General features: G+C 42.0%; 1 protein-coding gene and 1 non-coding gene across 3 annotated transcripts in view; both read right to left on the minus strand.

The window, feature by feature from the left end:
• The window catches only part of ZBTB7C (zinc finger and BTB domain containing 7C), a 373879-nt gene that overhangs the window by 326150 nt on the left and 20354 nt on the right, over positions 1–27375 (minus strand). The window lies entirely within an intron of this gene.
• LOC132348285 (U6 spliceosomal RNA) lies at positions 4422–4528 on the minus strand. Its single transcript, XR_009497414.1, has one exon. It is a non-coding gene; the product is annotated as a U6 spliceosomal RNA (small nuclear RNA).

Here is a 27375-nt window from a genome sequence, read left to right on the forward strand (position 1 = left end):
CCAACAACCCAATAGAGAAATGTACAATAAGGAAGAAATTAAATTGTCAGACCACAAAGCAGGAAACACAAATGTATTTTATACATCAGAAATGATGCTCATCCTCACACATGGCAGGAAATGCACATTAAAACTATAATGCAATCCAGTTGTTCATATATTAGGTTGGCAAATATGCTTAAATATACACAGTGCTGCTGAACCAGAGTGTGTATAACTGCTCTCATCCATGGTTAATGGAGTTTAAGTTGGTGCCACTACCAAGTATAGAAAGACACACACACACACACACACACACACACACAAACACACAAAGACTCTCTTGAAAAGGACACACAAGCACTGGTAACAGTGACTGCCACTGGTAGAAGAACCATGTGGCCACTCCAGAACACAGGACTTGAAAGGGAACTTTTCACGTATCTCTTTTGTACTGTTTAAAACTTTCCCAAATACATGTACTACATTCTCAATATTGCTAAAAAGTAGTAAAGAAAAAGAAGTAGAGAGGATTTCCACTTCTGGGAAGATGGAATAGACACACTTTGCCCTATGCCTCCCCCTAAATACAACTAAAAACCCTGGATATTATACATAAAACAAACATCATGTGAATCTGAAAGGTAAAGAGAAGCAACTAGCTAGGGACCTTGGGACCTGAGGAAGATAGGATGGTGAAGTTTCTGGATGGTGGGTTTTCTTTTGGCCTCATATATCCCAGATTTGGAGCTGAAGAAGTTGGCAACCTGAAAATATCAATAGGCACAGACAAAAAAATCCCCAACAAAAGCCTGTTCTTTCTTTTTTTTTTTTAAATTTTTATTTATTTGTGTATTTATTTACGACTGTGTTGGGTCTTCGTTTCTGTGCGAGGGCTTTCTCTAGTTGTGGCAAGTGGGGGCCACTCTTCATCGCGGTGCGCGGGCCTCTCACTATCGCGGCCTCTCCTGTTGCAGAGCACAGGCTCCAGATGCGCAGGCTCAGTAATTGTGGCTCACAGGCCTAGTTGCTCCGCGGCATGTGGGATCTTCCCAGACCAGGACTCGAACCCGTGTCCCCTGCATTGGCAGGCAGATTCTCAACCACTGCGCCACCAGGGAAGCCCAAGCCTGTTCTTTCTAGCCAAAAGACTAGGAAAGGGGAAGCCTAGAAAGACAAATTTCTATACAATAACTTCTCTAATCCAGTCAAACACTGCCAAAAAAAAAAAAAAAAAAAACAGTTGTCCCACTCCCATCCATGCTAGCAAAGGCCCAGTACAGCCTTGACTCCCACTCCCGCCCAGCAGTAATGAGTCACCCTAACCCCTCCCCGCTAGAGTGGTATTAGAGGAGGCCTAGCGGAGAGTCAGGGTTTTTACTACTGCTCAGCAGTAAAGAGGCCACCCTCAACCCCTGTGGTGTCAGTGGAGGTCACAAGGGGACCAGTAACTAGGCATTCCAACCCCTCCTAACCAGAAAGGAATTTGTAGAGGCCGAGTGGGACACCTGGACTTCAACCCCACCTGGCAGTAATAAACCAGGGCCCCCAAACTCCCCTCTGGAGCATGTTGAAAAAAAAAAGCCAGCCAAAGTGGAAGTTTTAAGTAAGATCTAGAGTCTCAAAACATATTACCCAAAATGTCCACATTTCAATAAAAAATCACTTATCTTAAAGAACCAGGAAAACCCTAAACTGAATGAAAAAAAACAGTCAGTAAATGCCAACTCCAAGATGACAGAGATGTTAGAATTATCTGACAGAGATATTAAAGCAGCCATCATAAAAATGTTTCAACAAGCAACTATGAACATGTTTGAAACCAATGTAAAATCTAAAAAGGAAATATAAGATATAAAGAACCAATGGAGACTTTAGAAATGAAAAATATATTAACTGAAATACCAAATTCAATGGATGGGTTCAACAGCAGAATGGAGAGAACAGAGGAAAGAATCAATGAACTGCAAGATAGAGCAATAAAAATCATCCAAACTGAGAAAGACAGAAAATAGACTGAAACAAACAAACAAACAAAGCCTCAGGGACTTATAGTAATACAACAAAAAGTCTCACATTCTTGTCACTGGAGTCTCAAAGGAGAGGAGAAAAAGGGTGGACTGAAAAAGTGCTCAATAGTTGAAAACCTCTCAAATTTGGAAAAAGATACAAACCTACAGATTCAAGATGAGAGAATCTTAAACAAAATAAACTGAAAGAAATCCACAGGACACATCATAGTCAAACTTCTGAGAGCTAAAGACATAGAAAAAAATCTTGAAAACAGTTCTAGAGAAACGACACCTATCGATATGGGGAAAACAATTAGAATGACAGCAGATTTCTCATCAGAAACCATGGAGACCAAAAAGAAGTAGCACAACATTTTTCAAGTGTGAAAAGAACTATCAACCCAGAATCTTATACTGTATCCAGTGAAAATATCCTTCAGGGATGAAGGGGAAATCAAGTCATTCTCAGATGAAGGAAAACTAAGAGAATTTGTTGCCAACAGACCTACCCCCAAGAGTGGCTAAAAGAAGTTCTTTAGGAAAAAAAAGAAAAGAAAAGAAACAACTGAAGAAACCTTGGAACATCGGGAAGGAAGAAATACACTTAAGCAAAAGTGTAGGTAAATACAACTGACTTATTTCTCCTCTTAAATTTCTAAATGATATTTGACAGTTGAAGCAAAAATTATAACACTGTCTGATGTGGTTTTAAATGTAGAGGAAATATTTAAGACAATTACATTATAATCAGAAGGAGGGTAAAAAGACATAAAGGGTGGTAAGGTTTCTATATTTCACTTGAATTGGTAGAATGATGACACCAGTAGACTGTGTTAAGTCATGTACACATAATGTACATATCACTAAAAAAAATACGAAAAATATAAACTGAAAAATACTATAGATAAGTCCAAGTGGAATACTTTAAAATGTTTAGGTAGCACACAAGAAATCAGGAAAAAGAAAACAGAAATGAAAGAGACAACAAACAACAACAAAATATAAAAATAAAATTGCATACTGAGGCCCTAAAATATCAATAATTACATTAAATGTGAATAATCTAAAAATATCAATTTATGCTTGACGAAGTCATTTGGCTATTGCCCAAGCCTGATCATATGATAAATTAGCAGGTTGGTCTCCCCTTTACAATGCTAGAGACCTTTCAGTATTTTCCCAATTTGTGTTTTTCACCCAATGCTGGGCCTGGCATTCCCTGACAAGCATATGAACTAGCTGATATAAGTCAGAGAAACCAGGTTGATAAGTTTGATTCCTCAGCAAATTTGTGAGAAACTTTAGTTACTTTGAAAAAATCTTTAACAATGGCTCACTGTTCACCTTTGGTCCAAGGAATTAAAAGTTTAGCCTCTGGACCCTCAGAAGGCTCAATTTTGAAGGGAAAGCTTCTGACAAGTTCAGAGGAAAAGAGTGGGGAGGGTTTTAGAGAAAAGGGAAAGTTTGATGAGAAAGTTAATATGGGAGAATTGAGGGTATAGAAGAGGCATAGGAAGTGTAGAAGGGAGTAAGTATGATGGTGGTGGAGGTGGAGTCTGGACATGAGGGGCCAAAGAGAGAGACAAGATGGTGCCAAAGGAGAATCTGAGACAAAAAAGCCAAGAAGAAGAGCCTAAGGCTTTGGGAGCCATTTTAACTTTCTTTAATAATTTGTTTGCCCCATTAATCTTAAAATCTTATTTTTCAGTGAGGCAATTTTAGACTCCTGATAACATAGGGAAGCCTCAAACTACCAATAGAAATAAGTATTGAACTCTGTTCTGGAAGTTTTTGAGCTATTGTAGCCCAATTCAGTTTTAAGGAAATTAAGTTTGGGGATTTCAAATGTTCCCCATAATGGCCATTGATATTCTAAATTATCTTTGATCTGGTCAGTCCACATAAGTTAGAAATGCACATGATTAAGACTGACTTTCTGTTTTTTGGTGACGATTTTCTCTTTCTTTTTTTTTTTTAAATTGAAGTATAGTTGATTTACAATATTGTCTTAGTTTCAGGTGTACAGCAGCATGGTTCAGTTAAACATATATATTTTTTCAGATTCTTTTCCATTATAGATTATTACCGGATATTGAATATAGTTCTCTGTACTATACAGTAAATCCTTGTTATTTATCTAAAAATAAATAAATATTAAATAAAAATATCATTTAAAAACATGACCCACTATTCTGTTAATAAGAAATTCACTTCAAGTAAAATGATATAGGCAGGTTGAACGTAAAAGGATGAAAATGTATATATCATGTAAACATTAATCACAAGAAAGCAAAAATGGTTATATCAATATGAGATAAATTAGACTTCAGGGGGAAAACAATTACCAGAGGCAGAGAGGAATATTTTTTTAACTTTATTTTTATTGTTGACACTATTAGAGATAGATAGAATGACCACAACCATTTTAACAAAAATACGGACCACTTCATGAATTTGTGTGTCATCCTTGCACAGGGGCCATGCTAATCTTCTCTGTATTGTTCCAATTTTAGTATATGTGCCGCCGAAGTGAGCACAGAGAGGAATATTATATAATGATGAAGGATTAATCCACCAAGAAATCCTAAATTCACATGCACCAAACAAAAGAGATACAAAATATGTGAAGCGAAACCTGATAGAACTGAAAAGAAAAATACATAAATCCACAATTATATTTGCAGACTTCAACACTCCTCTCTCAAAATTAATAAAATAACTAGGCAATCAGCAAGGATATAGAATAACTCAACAACACCATCAGCCAACAGAATCTAATCAACATTTACAAAACACTCCACCCAACAGCAGCAGAATGTACATTCTTCTCAAGTGCCCACAGAACAAATGCCAAGATAGACTATATCCTGGGCCATAAAACAAATCTCAGTGAATTCAAAAGAACTGAATTTTCATACAGAATTCATTCTCTGTTTCATATAGAGAGTGTTCTCTGACCTCAAAGGAATCCAACTAGAAATCAATAACAGCAAGATAACAGGAAAACCTCTAAACGCTTGGAAACAAATCAACATACTTCTAAATAACCAATGAGTCAAAGAGGAATCCAGATGCCCTTGAATGCATAAATGGTTAAACTAACTGTGGTCCATCCATACTGTGGAACACTACTCAGCAATAAAAGGGAACAAACTACTGGTAAATGTATCAACCTGGACGAATCTCCAGGGAATTACACTGAGTGAAAAAAGCCAATCCCAGAAAGTTACACATATACTGTATTATTGCATTTATATAACAGTCTTGAAATGATAAAATTATGGAAATGAAGAACAGATTATTAGTTTTCAGAGGTTAAGTAGAGAATGAGAGCAGAGAAGGGAAGTGGCCGTGGCTATAAAAGGGCTACAGGAGAGATCCATGCAGTGTTGGAAACATTCTGCATCTTGACTGTATCAATATCAATATCCTAACTGTGATACTGTATTATAATTTTGCAAGATATTGCCAAAGGGGAAAACTAGGTTAAGGATACAAGGGATTCCTCTGTATTATTTTTTATAACTGCATGCGAATCTCTAATTATCTCAAAATAAAAAGCTTAATTACAAGAAAGTAGAGAATCCCTCCCAGAAGACATGTTATCAAGGTAAGAGTGCCAATACACCCACATTGCCCCCCAACTTTCTCTCTCAGACAAGCACACACACACCCCACCTATCAAGTGCCTTCAGCTGTCGCCATATAAATTTGCGCTGATTTTCTGCCTCTCTTTAGAGAGGTCTCATCCAATCCCTTGTGAGGTCAAAGCAAACACCTCTGAGGACTTTCCTTCGGCTCCTGAAGCTCTTCCACAACTTGGCTCAGGAGCAAGCACTGGATTTGTAAAAGGAACCCAGAACCCACTAGGGAGAGAGAAGCAGGCAGATAGCCCAGCTGCATTTTAGGGAGGCCATGAGCCCCTAAAATTAAACGTAAAAGAGGGTGTGCGTCTGGTACATGGTTCTGTGCATGCCATGTGCTTTTCTGGAGAGATGGCCTGTGGCTCTCACCCATTTCTCAAAGGGGTTCATTTCCCAAAGAGGCAAGAGAAGGAAGAGGCCCACACTTGAGACCCACACCCCCCATTTTCTGCAGCCCCAGGAAAAACCGGTGAGCTCTGCCACGCCCAGACCACCTCTGGGAACTCCCAATATGCCTCCCGGTATTCCTGCCTCTAGTTGAAAAAGCAGTGCTCTGAAAATTGCTGGGCCCTTAGGATATTCAGTTTCCATCCTGTGGAGCTGGAAATGTCAGAGCTTGAAGATCTCTCATTTAAAATCCCCACGCCCACCCAACAGAAGAGACTGAAGCCCAGAAATACAGGATGACTTTGCAAGATCATCCAGGAAGTTAGCAGCCTAGTTTAAACCAGAACTCAGGTCTCTTCCTCCCCGCTGCCAGCTTTGGGACATCTATTCCTTAGGTTGGCATGAGAGCCTGACATCAGACAGGGCAACCAGGAGAGCAAAGGCTGGGCAGGAGGCCTGCCGTCCCCACGGTATTACCAGTGGAAGATGGCAGTGGGGACACAGCCAGGCACTGGGTTAAAATGAGCACAGCTATGCAGAAGTTCATGAGCAAATGCTTCCTCTGAAAGTACCTGACAGTCCTTCTGAAGTGGCAGCTTGCATTACTCCTCAGAGCTACAAACAGGTGGCAATGAAGCTTAGGAACACTAGAGAAGTGTTATTACCTTGGAAGACAGGCCATTCAAGGCTCCTCTTTCCCAGAGATGCTTCCATCCAGCTCCCTTCTTCCTCCAAGCCCCTTCACTCCACCCACGGTTTCATTTACCACGTGCTCACTCGCTCCAAATGGTAAGTGAGGACCTCTGGAGCACCGAGAACACAGGGTTAAAGGCAGGAGGCCCGCCTCAGCACAGCTCACACTCGGGGAGGCCCTGAACTCTGAAGAGGCCAATAACACCCCCAGCTCAGTCAGGCCCACTGCGAGCCCTGCAGCCCTACGTGCGGCTGCCCATTGCGTCCGTCACTGACCTCCCATCGCCCCTGAGCCGTCTGCCTCCCTCATGGCAGTCTCCACCCACCTTCCTTCCCTGAAGGCTCACCCCGCTGCAGTCTGCAGAGAACTGGGGAGCAGGGAGAGCTCTGTCACCAGACAATTGGAAGAGCCTCCTGTCCGGCCTCCGTCTCCACGCTTGCAGCCCTTTAACTCCCTCCTCAGTCCACTGCCAGAGTGAACATCCCAAATCACACATCAGACCACAGCACTCTCCTGACTAAAGTCTCCTGTGGCAGCTGTTCATGCTCTCCAGGCACGCCTGTGCCTCCCGACATTTCCCAGCCTCCTTTGCAGGTAGGCTGGGGCCATGTGACTGTTTCCGGCCGACAGACTACGAGTAGAACTACATGTGCCACTTCCAGGCTGAGGGCGCTATGAGCTGGTATGCTTTCTCCGTCTTTCTCTCCCCTCCCGCTGCAGACTCTGGAGGTCTCAGCAGACTTCACTGGAGTAGAATTGAACCTTTGAGGTTAAGCCATTAACATGTTAGGGGTTGCTTATTGGACAGTTAGCATTGATTGACTAATAAAACTTTTCAATGGCTCCCCACTGCCCTCAGGAGGTAAGTCCAAACCCTTTAGTGTCGCCATGCTCAATGGCTTTTATGGCCTGGCCCAGCCCCCCATTCTGGGCTGTCTCTTGGCCCTCCCCTAAACACACTCTTTCAATAATCGTGATTCAACCATATTTACAGGTTCTGGAAGGGCTATGCCCCCTCCCACCTGAGATGTCTCCTCTATGTGGAATGCCTATACCTCCCCCCACTCCCACCTCCTCGATATGCTTAGCAAACTCATTCTTCAGTTCCCAGCTCAAGCATCCCCAACCCTGACTTTCCCTAGAAGAGCTGGGGGCAGCTTCTTCCTGACCAGAGGCATCCCCCTCTCCAGCTCCCAGAGAGCTCTTGCTCACACTGTATCTTAGCTTTTGTGCTTTACCTTGTGCGTTGCCCCCTGGATTGTGAACTCCACAAGAACAAGGAGAGCGTTCTCCCCATCCTTGTCTTCCCAGAGCCTGCCTTAGCATCTGTTCCCAGGAGACCTTCAGAAGATGTTTAACGACCACACAAATAGAGCCCACTTTAAACTTTCTGCAGAAAGTCACCTCTTCTTGAAGCAGAGATTCAACCAAGTTGCAGGACCTCTTCACGAAAAGAGGAGGCTTGAGGTGAGGGACAAGATGACGCATGATTACACTGGGCTCTTGAAAGAGTTCTAACAGGCCAGGTCTGTCTGGCTCTGTCCCCCATTGGCTCAGTGTCCCTGGGCAAGGCAGTCCCTTCTCTGGCATCTCTGGGGTCCCTTCCAGCACCAGCTTACGTGGTTCTGAGTTTGGCAAAGCTGTCTCTGCCATCCTATCTGCTCTTGCTGTAGTCCCGCTCTTTCCCAGAAGCCTCCACTCAGAGCAACTGGCCCATTTCCCCTAAACCCCCTACCCATTTAACTAGAACCTGGTGAGTCACTCACCAGCAAGGTATTAGGTGTTATCCTTCCTCTGGCATTCTACTTTAACGTGAGACCACGGGAAACTCAATGGAATGGTGCTCATGGGGGGACTTGAGGCACAAGACAGGCAGCGTGACAGATATCCGGCCAGCGGTGAGGAGCTCTCTGGAGACACGCCTTGCCTGCATCCCCTGCCAACCCACCCATCACACCGCAGAGGCGAGAGCTGTGAAAACGGCTAGACCCCGGCAGATGGCACAGACGGTGCTGGCCTGAAAGAGAGTTAATGTTGGTGGAATATCCTGAGGGTGGGACCCGAGCTCCTCACTCCTCATTCCATGGTCTCTTTTATCTGGTATTTCTGGGCAAGACAATGAGCAGACAGACTGGAAAGTTACAGACAGGCCAGCTTTGCCGATCCCTGCCAAAAATGCAGCAAAGGAAGCTGGCGGGAGACTCGAGCCTCTTTAATTTCCTCTTCTGTTTGGCTTTGCCTGCGCTCCCCCTCCCACTCCCCGACTCAGAGTCTTTTGTGCCCTCGGGCTCCCAAGGAGCCCTGCTTCCCTTCCCAGATGTGGGGGAACCCCTTCCCCCACCCCAAGTCGCTCCTGACTGGTGTGCTGGCCACAGTCAGTAAGGCTCTGGCTTTCCTTGAACAGCAACGACACTTAGAAGCATGAGATCAACTAGGAAATCCAATTCCCGGGCCAAGATGGAAATACGGTGGGCAGAAAGGCCGGGGGCAGCGGGGGTGTCTCTCATTCTGTCCCTCCAGACTGGAGTCAGGACCCAACCAGAAACAAAGCTGGGAAGAAAGTAAGTGGGCAAGCACCCCCAAGAGAGGAGTGCCCTCAGAATGCCAACATGACCACTTAGAGTGCCCCGCCTCTACCAGCAGGGTCTGAATAGCAACTCTCCACGGTCTACTCGGGAGCACATGCACACACACAACAAATGTAGTTGCCAAAGAAGACAAAAGAAAAAAGAGAGAGAGATCAGGATTGAACTCGTGTCCCTATCCGGGCATGTTATTCAACTACACTGAGCCGCAACTTCTTTCTCTACAAACTGGGGACAGTTTTCAGGATCCTGGTGAGGATTTAGTGAGATAACACTCCTGCTATGAGACTTGCATGGAGAGAGGCTTCCATAAATGTTAATAATTCCTCCCCGGATCCTGGCAACCAGTTGTCATTTGAAAATGACAGCTCTGGCATCAACTAGCTTTGTGACCCCAGGCAAGTCCCTCACCTTCTTGGGCTTTTCTTAAAGTTTCCTAATCTTGAAAAGCAGTGTTTCTCTGACTGAGGTGTGCATCAGAATCACTTGGAGGGTTTGTAAAACACAGATGACTGGGCCCTATCCCCAGAGTTTCTGATTCTGCAGTTCTGGGGTGGGACTGGACAGTCTGCATTTCTAACAAGTTCTCTGGTGGTGTTGATGTGGCTGGTCCAACAACCACACTTAGAGAAGCTCTGAAGTAGAGGCAGTCTAAGAACTCTTTGTACTTCTAGCAGTTTAATGAGTACATTAAATTAATCCACATTAAGTTTTCAGTGATGAATACTGGTTCAATGTGCTCTTCTTAAGGCTACTTGTATTTTAAACAGGATAATGTCTTGACCCAAAGAAATCATCTTTTGGTACCCCACTTCTAAGTTAGGTATCAAAAGACCCCCAGAGTACATGACCAGATGATGATTTGGAGGGAAGGGCTTCCAGGCCTCGCCAGTCACACTACGCAGGTGTGACTGAAAAGTCATTTCATTTGCAAAACTCTGGCGTCCCAAGTGAGTCAGCTGCACTTAGTTAATTACCATTTGGGGGCATGATGTCTGAGGCCGAGGAAAGGCCCCTGGTTGCCTGAAATCAGCCCAAGGCCAGGCCCCATCGCTAGAAGCAGGGCTGTCAGTCAGCTGTGACATTCTGGATCCCCCCAGCCCTGTTAGGGCCAGAAGAACAGCCTGCTGCCTGGGGAGGAAGGCAGAGCCAAGGGCCTGCAGCCCCAGAGGCTGTCACTCTGTACATCTGCAGTTTGGGGTGTAGAACCCCTCTCAGCTTCACTCCCTGCCTTTGTGTCACTGTAAGACCTGTCCAGCAAGGTGGCTGGGCTCTAAATGCTGCTGTCATTCTGCTAATGCTCTGGGCCTGCCTCAGGGAAGAGAGCTGCCCTGCGTGTCAATTACAGAATGATGACACCTCCCCCGTGGCTTTGCACCAGTCCCCCACCCAGCACGGCCCTGTCTTTGGTGCACAGGAACACTGAAGAGGGTAGAGATCGTTATGTACCAACACCTCCCATCCCCACTGTGTTCTCAATATTTCTAATCGCAAACTTAGGCACATAGACAAAGTCTTCAGGAAAAAGGTCAGTGCTGAGAAAAAAGGTTCCCAGAAAGAATCCAGGGGCTGAAAGAGGGCTGAGATCAAGCCCTCAGGGACCCAACCTGGGTTCCCACTCCAGCCCAGCATGCAGGTCACAGGGGATGGGGGGAATGCCTCCAGGCAAGCCTACCCCCAAAGCATCATCCCACAAAGCACCTGGTTTTGCTTTTATTCATGCAGCAAACATTTAGTAAGTCTACTGATGTCTGAGCATTGGGTCGGTGGTGGAGACCTAAAGACAAATGAGAGGTGCCTGCCACCCACCGCCAAAGCTTCTGGTCTAAGAGGGCGAGGCAATTGTACAAATTATCATCAGTAAATGCGGTGAGAGCGGTGAATGCAAAGTCTATGTGATCTCAAGAGGAGAGACGGCCAAGTCTTCTTGTGGGGGGAGGGAGATGGGGGGAGGGAAGAAGACAATAAAGCAGTGCACAAGGGTAACATCTGAACTCATCCTAAAGGATGAATAGGAGAAACCATGTCTGGACAGGGGTAATATTCAAAATCTTTAACAAATGCTAAGGTCCAATCCCAGCCAAATCAGAACAGATGCTGGGCTTGAATATCAGCCTTACCAGGTAAATATGGCTAGTTAGGCATATGCGTCTACTTCTGCTTCCTCCCCAAGCCTTATTGGAATGACAGCTTTTTAAAAAGTAAGTATAAATAGACAAAAATGGGAAGAACCAGAGAGGAGATAAAAGTAACAGAATTTCTGAAGCTGGAAATCAGATGGACAAGTGGTGAATGGTCCAGGAATCCCTAAAAGCTGAATTCTAAGCCAGCTGCGGGGGAAGTTGACAACCAATCCAATTTATACTGCAAAACCCCTTAACAGCTCAGAAACTGGTGGTACCAATCCCTCTCGAAAGCAAGAGAGAAGAAGGGAGGGATAAAACAAGGAAGGTTGGTTGGCAACCTGTTTAGGAAGCAGTTAGAGTCCCAGGTTCTTTCCCTGACTAGTAACGGCCCCTTGCCCAGCACAGCAGAAGAGGGAGGTTTATTCTGTTAAATAAATAGAGGCTTTCTGGACTGGGAGACACCAGGAGGAATTGAGGAGAGACCTACCTTGCTGAAAACAGGGGGATTAAAGATCATCCAGCTGAATTCTGGTTACTGAGGCGAGGCTCCTCTTCCACTGGGTACTCAGAGCACCAACCTCAAAATGTCACTCTCCAGGCAAGAGACAAGATGAGTCTTCTCTGAGGACCCCAACTTGACTGTGAAGAAAGACTTCATGATTTAAGAAAGACTTCATCTCACACAACTCAATATCAAAAAAGCAAACAATCTGATTAAGAAATGGGTAGAGGACCTGAATAGACATTTCTCCAAAGAAGACATAGAGATGGCCAACAGACACATGAAAAGATGCTCAACATCACTAATCATCAGGGAAATGCAAAACAAAACCACAATGAGATATCACTGCACACCTGTCAGAATGGCTAGTATCAAAAAGACAACAAGTGCTGCCAAGGATGTGGAGAAAAGAGAACCCTTGTGTAATGCTGGTGGGAATATCAATTGGTACAGCCACTATACAAAATAGCATGGAGGTTCCTCAAAAAATTAAAAATAGAACTACTGTATGATCCTGCAATTTCACATCTGGGTATTTATCTGAGGAAAATGAAAACACTAATTCAAAAAGATACATGCACCCCAATGCTCACTGCAGCATTATTTACAACAGCCAAGATAGGGAACAACCTAAGAGTCCATCAATAGATGAGTGGATAAAGAAGATATGATTACACACACACACACACACACACACACACACACACACACACACAATGGAATATGACTCATCCATAAAATAGAATGAAATATTCCCATTTGTGACAAAATGGATGGACATAAAGGGTATCCTGCTAAGTGAAATAAGTCAAACAGAGAAAAATAACATATGATCTCACTTATATGTGGAATCTAAAAAAACAAAACAAACAAACAAAACAGAAATAGACCCATAGATACAGAGAACAAACTGGTGGTCACCAGAAGAGAGGGGGGTGAGGGCTGGGTGAAATAGGTGAAGATGATTAAGAGGTACAAACTTCCAGTTATAAAATAATAAGTCACGGGAATGTAATGTACCACATAGGGAATATAGTCAATAATATTGCAATAATTTTGTATGGTGACAGACAGTTACTAGACTTATCGTGGTGATCAATTCCTAATGTATTCATGATGTATCATATGAATCACTATGTGGTACACTGAAATTAATATGACATTTTATGTCAACTATACTGCAACTAAAAAAATAAAAATAAAGACTTCATAACATTTGAGACTGCACAAGAGAAAGGCCCAGCCAGATCATCTTCCAGTGAAGCCCATGGTCATCAAATCCCACTTGCACTGGTACTCTTAAATAGGTGCAGATAAACAAAAATAACCAGATAACTGAAGAAATCTCCAAAATTGAATAATAGACACCAAAACAACTTGGAAGAAACAGACTGTGAAGGAAGAAAAAAAACTTGAAAAAAATATATCATAATTTCTTCAGGGAGACAATATTGCAATCATAGAACAGGATGTTATAAAAAGGGAATAACAACAAAAAATTCTTATAAATTAAAAATATAACAAATGAAATATCAATAGAGGGCTGGAAGGTAAACTTAAGAAAACCTCCCAGAAAGTAAAGCAAAAAGACAAAGAGATAGAAAAGAGAAAAGTTAAGAGAACTACAGATCCAGTCCAGAAGGTCTACTCTCCAAATGAGAGGCTTAGAAAGAGGGAACTGGGTGTGGGGGGAGGGCATAAAAAAGAAAAGTAAATCATCTACAAAATCAAGAAAATGTCCTGGAACTAAAGGCCCCAGAGGTTATACATTGAAAAGGCCAGCCAAGTGGGCCCTTAGATAAAAATATGAGCACAATGATAAAAAGAGATCCACTGTAAGGCAAAGCACATCATTATGACATCTCAGAATACTGAGGCAAAAAACAAGAACAAAACATGTTCCTGGGTCAGAAGACTCAATATTAAAATGTTAGTCCTTCCCGACTTTATCTATAGACTCAACACAATCTCAATAAAAATTCCAGAAAGCTATTTTGTAGCCCTTGATGAACTGATTCTAAAGTTTATATAGAAAAGCAAAAGACCTAGCGTAACCAACACAATACAGAAGAACAACAAAATTGAAAGACTCACAATACCTGATTTCCAAATTTACTATAAGGCTACAGTAATCAAGACAGGATGTGAAAAGAATAGTGAAAGAATAGACACATAGGTGAATAAAACAGAATAGACAGCCCAGAAAAAGGCCCACACAAATGTAGTTAACTGATCTTTGACAAAGGAAAAAAGGCAACTTACTAAAGGTTTATCAATTTTATTTATCTTCCCAAAGAATGAGATTTTAGTTTTATTGATCTTTGCTATTGTTTCCTTTGTTTCTATTTCATTTATTTCTGTTCTGATCTCAATGATTTCTTTCCTTCTACTAACTTTGGGTTCTGTTTGTTCTTCTTTCTCTAGTTCCTTTAGGTGTAAGGTTAGATTGTTTATTTGAGATTTTTCTTGTTTCTTGAGGTAGGAATGTATTGCTATAAACTTCCCTCTTAGAACTGCTTTTGCTGCATCCCATAAGTTTTGGATCGTCGTGTTTTCACTGTCTTTTGTCTCTAGGTATTTTTTTATTTCCTCTTTGATTTCTTCAGTGATCTCTTGGTTATTTAGCAACGTATTGTTTAGCCTCCATGTGTTTGTGTTTTTTACGTTTTTTTCCCTGTAATTGCTTTCTAATCTCATAGCGTTGTGGTCGGAAAAGATGCTTGATATGATTTCAATTTTCTTAAATTTACTGAGGCTTCATTTGTGACCCAAGTTGTGATCTACCCTGGAGAATGTTCCATGTGCACTTGAGAAGAAAGTGAAATCTGCTGTTTTCAGATGGAATGTCTTTTAAACAACAATTAAATCTACTGTGTCATTTAAACCTTGTGTTTCCTTATTAATTTTCTGTCTGGATGATCTGTCCATTGGTGTCAGTGAGGTGTTAAAGTCCCCCACTATTATTGTGTTACTGTCAATTTCCTCTTTTATAGATGTTAGCATTTGCCTTATGTATTGAGGTGCTCCTATGTTGGGTGCATGTATATTTATAATTGTTATATCTTCTTCTTGGATTGATCCCTTGATCATTATGTAGTGTCCTTCCTTGTCCCTTGTAACAGTCTTTATTTTAAAGTCTATTTTATCTGATATGAGTATTGCTACTCCAGCTTTCTTTTGATTTCCATTTGCATGGAATATCTTTTTCCATCCCCTCATTCCGTCCCTAGGTCTGAAGTGGGTCTCTTGTAGACAGCGTATATATGGGTCTTGTTTTTGTATCCATTCAGCCAGTCTATGTCTTTTGGTTGGAGCATTTAATCTATTTACATTTAAGGCAATTATCGACATGTATGTTCCTATTACCATTTTCTTAATTGTTTTGGGTTTATTTTTGGAGGTCCTTTTGTTCTCTTGTGTTTCCCACTTAGAGAATTCCTTTAGCCTTTGTTGTAGAGCTGATCTGGTGGTTCTGAATTCTCTTAACTTTTGCTTGTCTGTAAAGGTTTTGATTTCTCCATCAAATCTGAATGAGATCTTTGCCAGGTAGAGTAATCTTGGTTGTAGGTTCTTCCCTTTCATCACTTTAAATATATCATGCCACTCCCTTCTGGCTTGTAGAGTTTCTGCTGAGAAATTAGGTGTTAACCTTATGGGAGTTCCCTTGTATGTTATTTGTCATTTTTCCCTTGTTGCTTTTAATAATTTTTCTTTGTCTTTAATTTTTGCCAATTTGATTACTATGTGTCTTGGCATGTTTCCCCTTGGGTTTATCCTGCCTGGGACTCTCTGTGCTTCCTGGACTTGGGTGGCTATTTCCTTTCCCATGTTAGGGAAGTTTCAGACTATAATCTCTTCAAATATTTTCTCGGGTCCTTTCTCTCTCTCTTCTCCTTCTGGGACCCCTATAATGTGAATGTTGTTGTGTTTAATGTTGTCCCAGATGTCTCTTAGGCTGTCTTCATTTCTTTTCATTCTTTTTTCTTTATTCTGTTCCATGGCAGTGATTTCCACCATCCTGTCTTCCAGGTCACTTATCCATTCTTCTGCCTCAGGTATTCTGCTATTGATTCCCTCTAGTGTATTTTTCATTTCAGTTATTGTATTGTTCATCTCTGTTTGTTTGTTCTTTAATTCTTCTAGGTCTTTGTTAAACATTTCTTGCATTTTCTCAATCTTCGCCTCCATTCTTTTTCCGAGGTCCTGGATCACCTTCACTGTCATTATTCTGAATTCTTTTTCTGGAAGGTTGCCTATCTCCACTTCATTTAGTTGTTTTTCTGGTGTTTTATCTTTTTCCTTCATCTGGTACATAGTCCTCTGCCTTTTCATTTTGTCTATCTTTCTGTGAATGTCAAAGGCAACTGAATCGAGAATGGATAGTCTTGTCAACAAATGATGCCATAACAATTGGATTACAACCATATATATATATATATATATATATATATATATATATATATATATACACATACACACACACACACACACACATATATATATGTATACACATATATACACATATATCTACGTATATATGTATACATATATATGTATATATATATATATTCGTTAGACATAGACTTTACACCTCACATAAAAAATCAAAATTGATCATAGACTTAAATTTAAAATGTGAAACTATAAAACTTCTTGTTGAAAACATAGTAAAAAATCTCCATGAACTTGGGTTTGCTGATGAGTTTTAAAACATGACACCAATAGCAAAAGTTTTGAAAAACATAGATATTTGAAAGGAAAAGTTTGAAAGGAAAAATTGTTAACTTCCATTTAGAAACTTCTGATTTATGAAAGAAAAGCCCCAGATTGCTTGTCTTTCTCCCACTCTCTCCTCAGACAAGGGAGAAAATATCTGCAAAACACATATCTGAGAAAGGACTTGTATCCAAAATATACAAAAAACTCTGAAAACTGAACAGTAAGAAAACAAACAAGCCAGTTAAAAAATGGGCAAAAGATCTGAACAGATACCTCACCAAAGAAGATACACAGATGGCAAATAAGTGTACGAAAAGATGCTCAACAGCATTTGTGATTAGGAAGCTGCAAATTGAAACAACAATGAAATATCACTACATAATACAGAATGGCTAAAACCCCAAAACTGACAATACCAACTGCTGTCAAGGGTGTGGAGCAACAAGAACTCTTATTCATTGCTGGAGAAGATACAAGATAGTACAGTCACTTTGGAAGACATTTTGGCAATTTTTTAACAAAACTAAACATAGTCTTACCATACAATCAAACAATAGTGCTCCTAGGTATATACCCAACTGATCTGAAAACTTTCGCCCACATAAAAAACCTGTATGTGAATGTTTATGGCAGCGTTATTCAAATTGCCAAAAACTGGAAACAACCAAGATGTCTTTCAATAAGTGAATAGATAAACAAGCTGTAGTACATCCACAGAATGAGATATTATTCAGCAACAATAAGAAATGAGCTACTGAGCCTCAAGAAGATATGGATGAATCTTAAATGTATATTGCTAAATGAAAGAAACCAATTTGAAAAAGCTACATATTGTATGATTCCAATTATAGGACATTCTGGAAAAGACAAAACTATAGACACAGTAAAAGACCAGTGGTTACCAAGGGGTCAGGGGAGAGTGAGGGAAACAGATGACACACAGGAGATATTTAGGATGGTGAAACTTTTCTGTACAATACTGTAACGGTGAATACAAGACATCAAGCATTTGTCAAAACTCATAGAACTTTACAGCACAAAGAGGAAAACTTAATACATGAGAAAATGTTTTAATCATTTAGGAGGTGGAGATAGCCCAGGATGGAATTCAGAATATGACACTAAAATCTAAAAGTATTATATATACAAGTTCACTGAAGGGGGTGGGGAATAAGGTGCTGACCAAAGTAGCTTTGGATATAAGCAGAGTACCTAAGACTAAAAGAAAAAGGAACTATACATAAGAACTATACTCTAGTTGATAAAGTCATTTCCCACAAGAATATAGATTGACAACTCTGAAATTATTACACATGTATTAAGGAACTAAATATTAAATGAATGACATATGATGGGAGCCAGGTTTCTGGGTTTTTTTATGTTTTTTTTTTTTTGATGTGGACCAATTTTTAAAGTCTTTATTGAATTTGTTACAATATTGCTTCTGTTTTATGTTTTGGGTGTTTGGCCACGAGGCATGTGGGATCCTAGCTCCCCAGTCAGGGAGCAAACCCGCATCCCCTGCATTGGAAGGTGAAGTCCCAACCACTGGACCACCAAGGAAGTCCCAGGAGCCAGGTTTCTCACTATTGGAGTGGACAGTTACAAATAAGCAAAGGCTAGAATAATCCCTGTGGTAATAGATTAGTATTGGAAACATGAGTATGAACTCATGTTTACCTAATATAGAAATATTTACAGATACGTATATATACTCAGTTTAGTATATATATATATATATATATATATATATATATATATATCTCCTTGCTCTGTCATCTGAGAAGGACTAGAAGCAATGACACCCCAGAAGCAATGAGCACACTAGTGCCCAGATCTTGGTTTCCAATACCATTCTTCAATAAAAGGAGTTAGGTCTCCTTGGAGAAGTGGTTGGTTCTATGACTGGGGCAGAAAATACACAAAATGAGCCTGGAGCATCTTGTAGTGCCAGAGAGTAAAAAAAGTGCTAACACATACACACACACACACACACACACACACACACACATATACAGAGTGATGGGGGTATGTCAGAAGAATACAGAGGCCAACAGAAAGAGTTCCTACTGGCAAAAATTGGAACAACTTAAGCAACAAAATAAATAAAGTAGTACTGGATCATAACCCAAAGTATAAAATGAGTCCATAGTAATATAAATAAATAATTGGTTAAGTAAATCAATGGGAAAGAACGGACAAATCTCCTACGTGGAAGAATTCCAAATAATTTATGAATGTAACTCCCCATTTCTTAAGTGTGGGAGGTGCATAGTGACTTTCTTTCAAAGAGAAAATTATGGAAAGGAAGAAAAAAAGGAGAGTTACTTTAAAGTGTAGAAACCTGACAAACACTGTCTCAAGTCAGATGATCAAAGTTAATATCAACAATAAGTCATGTTGATAGTATGTAGCGTTAATTTAATGTGATGACAGTGGCACTCACCTCTGTGATCTTCTTCCCCAAAACATATTACCCCAGTCTAATAATGAGAAAAACTTCAGATGTATCCCAATTAAGGGACATTCTACAAAAATATATGACCAGTGTTCCTCAAAACTCTCAAGGTCAGCAAAAACAAGGAAAGTCTGAGAAACTGTCAGAAATGCAACTAAGTAGATACCACAACTAAATGCAATGTGGTATCATGTATGGGATCCTGGAACAGGAAGGGACGTTAGGAGAAAGCTAAGGAAATCTGAATGAAGAATGGAATTTAGTAACTGACAATATATCCATATTGGTTAATTTATAGGGAAAAATGTATCATACTAATATAAGATGTTCAAAATAGGGACAACTAAGTATGGAGTACATAGGAATTCACTGTACTATCTTCACAGTCATTCTGTGAATCTAAAACTGTTCTAAAATTAAAAGTTTGTTTTTAAAAACCTCTACAACCTTCCAGAAAGAAAAAACAGGGCATGTAGAGGATCGGGTATCAGAATAGTTTCAGACTTCTCAATAATAACAGTGAAATCTAAAAGAAAATTGGAAAATGCCTTCAAAATTCTGAAGGAAAATGGTTTCCAAACTAGAATTCTATACCCAGCCAAACTGTAATTAAGCATGATGATAGAATAAGTATACTTGCAGCCATACAAAGTTTCAAATAATTTATATCCCACATACCTCTTCTTAGGGAGCTACTGGACGATGTGATCTGCCAATACGGGGGTGTAAACCAAGAAACAGGAAGCCACGGAATATGGGAAAGAGAAAATTCAACACAAGAGAAAGTCAAAGGGAATCTCAAGGTGACACGAAGATGACAGCTACGCACCAGGCATAGAGATCAATAAGTCCAGATTGGAGCACTTCAGCGATACAAAGAGGGATTTCTGAATGAAATAAAATCTGAACATTTTGGGAAGAGATTTAAACAATTGGTGGGGATTTGGGGATTGAATTAGTAATAAGAACATGAAATCATAAGCAAATGAGAAATAATACAATGATCAACTTTAGGGAAAACAAAGAGTGATTCAAGAAAGGAACAGCATCACAGAGATACTAGATGGTTCACCTGGAAAGAGCATGTACACAATCATAACAATGTAAACACAATATTTCTACATAAATGTGTTGGTAAGATAGAGAGGTGATGTGTCAGTCAGATTTTACTAGGTTATATTGCAGTAATAAAATAAATCTCAATGGCTTACAAAAGTTCTCACTCATGTAACACTGTAGCATAGCTGTGGGTCAGCTATGACTACACCATATGTCTCCTTCATTCTAGGATCTAAGCTAAAGGATTAGCCCCTTAAGGGGACATGTCCATTTTCTTGGCAGAGGGAAAAAAGTAACTCACCCAGACCATGCAGTGTCTCTTAAACTTCTGATCAGAAGTGGAATACATCGCTTCCACTCACATTCCATTGACCAAGCTAATCAAACGGCCGAGCTCAATGTCAATTGTATTATTCCTCCCACAGGTATGATAGTCACATGACAATGTGAATAGACATATTATCCATTTACAGGGAGGCAGTGATTCAGTTGGGAACAATAATACAATTGATGAATGTATTTACATATTGTAGCACCAGGTGGAGGATAACTGTGGCAAAAGAGGTAAATTTTCACCTTCTAGTAGTAGGAAGCCAATAGAGAATGCCTAAAACTGAAAAATCAAGAAGTGGCCATTTATGCATGTTCTTTAGAAATATGGACATAAGTATAATAATTTAGGAGAGGGCTTCCCTGGTGGCACAGTGGTTAAGAATCCGCCTGCTGGGCTTCCCTGGTGGCGCAGTGGTTGAGAATCTGCCTGCCAATGCAAGGGACACGGGTTCGAGCCCTGGTCTGGGAAGATCCCACATGCCACGGAGCAACTGAGCCCGTAAGCCACAACTACTGAGCCTGCGCATCTGGAGCCTATGCTCTGCAACAAGAGAGGCCGCGATGGTGAGAGGCCCGTGCACCGCGATGAAGAATGGCCCCCGCTCGCCGCAGCTAGAGAAAGCCCTCGCACAGAAATGAAGACCCAACACAGCCAAAAATAAATAAATAAAATTTTTTTAAAAAAATAAATAAATAAAATAAAATACATTCTTTAAAAAAAAAAAAAAAAAAAGAATCCACCTGCCAATGCAGGGGACACGGGTTCGAGCCCTGGTCCGGGAAGATCCCACATGCCGCGGAGCACTAAGCCCATGTGCCACAGCTACTGAGCCTGCGCTCTAGAGCCCACAAGCCACAACTAATGAGCCCACATGCCTAGAGCCCGTGCTCCGCAACAAGAGAAGCCACTGCAATGAGAAGCCCACGCACCACAACCAAGAGTAGCCCCCACTCGCCGCACTAGAGAAAGCCCATGCACAGCAACAAAGACCCAACGCAGCCAAAAGTAAATAAATAAATTTAATTATTAAAAAAAAAAGAGACACATCACCTGCACTGGAACCAGCCAGACTGCCCCTGGAGCTCCCACACACTGGGAACAGGGGGATTGAAAACACTCTGGGTGAGTCTTTAACGAAGTAGGAAAAGGAGCACCGTCCCTGCATCCTGTCACCACATCCCCAGAAGAGAAGCTGCTGGAAACCAGAGGGTGTGGTCAGGAAGCTGGGAAAGGAATTGGGGAAGATGTGGCAGAAGGCATTATTGGATGATAAGTCACAGTGTCGGATACAACCTCATCCCAGCCACCGTATCAAATGCATGCACATCCTTGGCTGAATGGGGTTGCTATAATGACCGCACAGTTGAGGTGAGTTGCAGCAGAACTCATATATATTCTGTAGACATTTTATTCCATGTTTACTATTTTTTGGTTTGCAGATCTCTTTTCAACTTGCAATCAACATTTTCTTTTCAGGTCTCAAGTATTTTTGTAGGTCTTTGTGACATTTGTAGATCCTAGTAGTTCTCACAATGCCCTGTGCAGCAGTTAGGAAGCAGTTGATAACCTCTTCTGAGACCGATGGGGGGGTCACTGGATTTGAACATCATGATGAGGGGCTAAAGTCAGGGTTTCAGCTCCTATCCTGGCCGACTGGATTTGCACAGCTCAGCAATAACAGAGCCTACCTTGAGGGTACAGCCAGAGGGGGTGGAAGGCCCCAGACAAAATCATCCCCATTACAATTCTAAATGCATGTGCTATTTATTGTAAAGGGGGTAAAATATGCCCTACACAAAGGCAGACCTGCCCACAAAGCACTCACCATTGGGAGTGGAAGGTAGAAGGGCAGAGATGAACGTATATCTAGAAGCAACTGAAGCATACAAAAAGTCCCTTTAACCTCTTCCCGCTAGCAGTTCAGAAATACACAGGAAACCCTTGATATTTGCAGAGTCGTGATTTGTGGTTTCAAACATGCACAGCACTGCTTGCTCCTCGCTCCTCTCCAGCCCACACGGTTATGCTGCAGGCAGCCAGTGCGGCAGACACACAGCCACATGTGTCTCTACAAAGCTCCCTCAGAGTGGCCTTTCAGCTGCCCTGATTCCAGGAGAAGGAGGTTCTCCCCTCCCCCCACCCCCAGCTCCCACAAGTACATTCTCTTTAACCCCTTATGGTTGAGTCACAGAACCATAGAATGCTTGAACTAGAAGACAGGGCTCTTAACCCCCACTTTTTTCTGACTCTCCACCCATTTTTTCCTGCCATCCCAGCCCCTGTCTAATGCAATCAGGTAGGAGTGTCCTCTAAGCAGAGGTTGCACTCTCTGGCGAACACATTGCAGGCTGACCTCTGATGGAAGGGCTTCTCCATTCACCCCAAGGACAATCACGGCTGGTGTGCTTGATCAAGAAACTCTGTCCCCAGCACCACCAATAGCAAGCATCCTCTAGGCTAGATATTGAAAGGTGGAAAGAAGAGATGGAGGGAAGGGCAGAGGGCAAATGCTGAGAGTCCACAGGGATGTACCAACCCAACATCCAGGTGAACTTGGATTCAAAGCTTATTCCTCCCATCCATTCAACAAGTATTTACCTTGGCCAGTGCAGTGCTGCAAACAGAGGGGCATAGATGCTTGGCAAAGAGGGGAATGCAATCTAAGCTGAAGAGGCTGAGTGCACCCACACTCATCATATTTTCCAAACCACAAATCAGGGCTCTTCTGGAAAACCCAGGTCATAGAACAGCAGGAAATACACAAAAGAACCTCGAGTGTAGGATGGTGAGATACAGCTTGTATATAGATGTGCTGGGAGAATGCAACTGGTAACCTGCATAAATCCAGGGGCCCCACCTCACCCAGTCTCTAGTCAAAGATGCGAAGTCCAGCAACCTAGAGTAAATGAATGGAGATTCCAGTCTTGTCTTGCTTCAGCTCAAAGAATGACATCGGACACCAAGTGATAACCCACAGAATCATTTCTCAAGGTTCCCTTTCTCTCCTCCCCAAATCCCCCACACCTCTCTGGAGCCTCTCCTTGTCAAATCTTCTAAACCCTCCTGGGTGCCCAGCACACAGCTTCTCCATTCTCTTTCTCCTTTCTCATACCACAGTGCTGTGGGAGCAATTAGTTCCCATGGGATGATCCAGGAAGACTTCTTGGAGTGGGAGGCATGTATGGTAAATTTTAAAAGATGAGCTGGATTTTAATAGAGGAGAAGTGAAGAACAATCCAGGTTGAGGGGCTCTAATGAGCAAAACTAGGAGGTGGCATGAAACGCCCTGCCATGTCAGGGACAGCAGAGTAGCTGGGTCAGTGTACACAAAGACATAGAGACAATGAGACTGGGAGCCTAGTCAAGAGTGGATTTGGAAGTCAGAAATCTGGATTCACTGGAGGTCTTCAGGTAGAAAGATAAGGTGTACCAAACAGCATTCTGGGAATACCCATTGGCTGGGCTAGAGAGAAGGAGGCCAGTATGAAATGTATTTCATCCACCCACCAAGCCAGCCTCCATTTTAATGGATGCTCAAAATGAATGGGTTTTTATTTCTAATAGGCAGTTGTAGTGAAGACTACAGAAAACTTGGTCACCTGAAATCCACAGATAACTCTCAGGTCGACTGTAGCATCACTTTATGGCCAGCTGCCTCCTCCAGCAAATCTCTTCCCTGAATTTCAGAAGGTTGCAAAACAGATGGTTCTGACCTTCATGTCTCTGCCTCTATCCTCCCTCAAGCCAGAGAAACAAACAGTGAGATGGGTCAGAGGGGGAGGGCCAAGAAGAGGATATGGACCTGGGCCCCGATATCCTTGATACAAACAAGCAGGGAACTTGTCAGAAGTGGTAAACCAGCTGATAGTGTAATATCACAAGTACCAACTGACAAAGAGAGAAAGAAAGCCTGGTTTTCACCGTAAATGCTGGTCTAATTAGTTATGCATGTTTGTTTTATAAGACTGTTTCCTCCTTCCAATCAAAACCCCAGCCACACTTCAAAATTCACCTCAACCACAAAGCTGCCCTCATTATCCCACCCTCCCTGCTGTCCCTCTGACCGTCTACAATACCAAATAGTCTGCCACCAAATTCTGATGCTGTCCTGTATTTTTTCATCTTCTTTCAATGGATATTCATGTTTTCTCCCTGCTGAGGGAATGTGTTCCTTAAGATCAGGTATTGTGTCTTATGTTGTCACACAGACTTCCCCACACCACCTAGCAGTGTGTCAGGATACAGAAAAAACAAATAAACTGTTGCTGAGTAACTGTTTTTTTTTAAGTGTCTGTAAAATACAGCAGTGCTTGTATTACTTTCTTCTATACTGGGAAATCCCTGAGAGAAGCTGGCTTTAGCAAACTGATTTTTAAATATCTTATTTCATTTAGACTGACAAATACTAATATCGTAGAAGTCAGAGCTGGAAGAGAGAAACATTTGGGCACCTTGGCCCATCTCACATGGAAGCAATTGGTATAACTGATCCAGAACCAGTAGAGACAAGAGGACTGTTAGAGGAGCACATCAGTATTTACAAATGATGTTCTCCCAGAGTTCACATGCTGTACCCTCTCATCTTGTTTACAGGATTTATTTGGCCTCCCCCTGCCTCCAGTCTTTATTTGGACCAAGTTACATTGCAGCCCAACCCTGTCTGAATCATCACACTTTCTGAATGATTGCCCTGCCGTCTGAATTAATGTGGAGGCTTAAGGCTAGAAGTAGCAGGTTAACTTAGCATGTAGCAAAACTGCATTTTGTCATTTACGTATTCACAGAGTGATGTTCAGTGCCGTGTGTGTGTGTGTGTGTGTGTGTGTGTGTGTGTGTGGTGGGCCTGCCTGTTGACCTTGTGAACGCCTGGGGGCCTGCACCACCTCTATAGATTAGGTCATAAAAGAGCAGGGTGGAGACAGTGGGACTAAGAGACAGATGGAAAGGTGTGGATTCAAATCCTGATTAGGCAGTTCCAGGCCCTTCACTTCCCTGACCCTTGGTTTTCTTGCATCTAAAGGGTTGTTGTAAAGATTGAAAATATGTGTGAGCATTTAGCAGAGAGAAAACATTAATAAATGGTAGTGATGTCAGGACTTCCCCCCCACCAGGTATTCCCCCAGGTGGCCTCACAGCCTGTCGTCCAGACCACCCAGGGCAAAACCCCAGCTTGAAGAGGCCTGTCGGAGCTGCATTCATGTGCAGGGAGACTCTCTCCTGATAAAAAACAAAGCACTGGATCAATACAGAAAAAGAGAGAGCTGGGGGGAAAGCAAGTAAGCATGCTCCTTCATGCGCTACTGAATCTGCAGAGCCCAGCACAGGGCCTGACGCACAGAAGGCACTTGACACGCATTTCTGAATGAACCGCTAAATGAATGAGCGAAAGCTCTCTGAATTCTCTATATGTTGGTTTCTCTAGAATCCCTTCTCCACATTGGAAGATACCCTACGCTTACTGAGCTCGAGTCAGAAGATTTCCAACAGAAGAGCATTGCTGGTGTCTTTAAAGACCCCATCACTGACGTCACATGAAACTATGGACATCCGCAGGAAGGGCAGGGCTGCCCTAGGAATGCTTACTAAAGGAAAGTCCACTGGGTTGACCGAAGACACCATCACTCTTTGGTGTTTTCATTAAAATCAATCATTTTTTCTAACTACAAAAGTAATATATGTTCATACTAGAAAAATTAGAAAACACAGGTTAAAACAAAAACATTTTTAATCTTAATAATATTTTAATATTCATTATTCCAGACTTTTTCTACACATAAATACATTTTTCTTGTCAAAGTGGAATCATACCAAAAAATAGTGTCTTTTTTTTTTTTGGCTAAGCAATTTATTTCAGTCATTTTTTCCAAAGCACTACATATTTGCCACAGAATTTATTTTCCCTTGATCTAGAAAAGAGCTTCATTTTGTAAGTTAGTTTTTTGAATGCCTACACATATCATAAAAGTAAGACATGGTCAAAAAACTCCAGAGTAATAAATAAAATGCAAAGTAAAAGCCCCTCCCACTATCATGCCCAGTCTAGTCCAAGAGTAATACTTAGAGGCCAATTTTTAATAACTGCTGGTGCTTGTTTAAAAATTAGAATCACAGCATATCACCCACCTGCTTAAAACCTTCCAACAGCTTCATAGTCAGAGTAAGTTCCAAGCCCACCCCGAGACCTGCCCTTTCTGAGCCTCCACTTCTCCAGGGATAGACCGAGACCTGCAGTCCACCATCTCCAAGGCATGGAGGCCCTCACCGGCCATGGCTCTGCATGCATACTGTGCTCTCCACGCCAGGAAAACCGAGGCATTGAGAGACAAGCAAGAGGGACAACCCAACTGCGAGCTGGCAGCCCACAGGCTCCTTCTCCTCAGCCCAGAGGCCCTTGCAGTTGAACAAGGACCCTTTCTCTGGCCCTCGCACTCACCTTCATGTGATACAGGGTCAACGTGTGAGGACAAATGGCCTGGGCAAGAACGCCGCTGAGCTGGGCTGCAGCAGACAGGGGCTCCGGGCTTCTTTCTGCTAATAACTAGCTTTGTGTCTTAAAATCTCCAAGCTTTCATTTCCTCATCTATAAAATGAAGTGAGTGGACTGTATCACCCAAATCCCTTCCAATGCTAGTGCTCAATTCCTGAGAAGCAAAGCCATGGTCATCTGGGTGACTGCCACCAAGTGATGGCAATGCCTTCAAAATGCACCTGCCCAGGAAATGAAGTCCTCTGTGTGGCAGAGGCCCTGAGCTAGACTCTGCCTACCTGGTGTCTCTCAGCCTCCTTTACTCTCAAGAACTCCATAAAGTAGGTAATTTTCACCCTGATTTGACTCAACAAGAAAAAAGAGGCTCAGAAATCTTAAGTAACATTCTA

The sequence above is a fragment of the Balaenoptera ricei genome, chromosome 14, assembly GCF_028023285.1.
Source record: "Balaenoptera ricei isolate mBalRic1 chromosome 14, mBalRic1.hap2, whole genome shotgun sequence".
Lineage (NCBI taxonomy): Eukaryota > Metazoa > Chordata > Mammalia > Artiodactyla > Balaenopteridae > Balaenoptera > Balaenoptera ricei.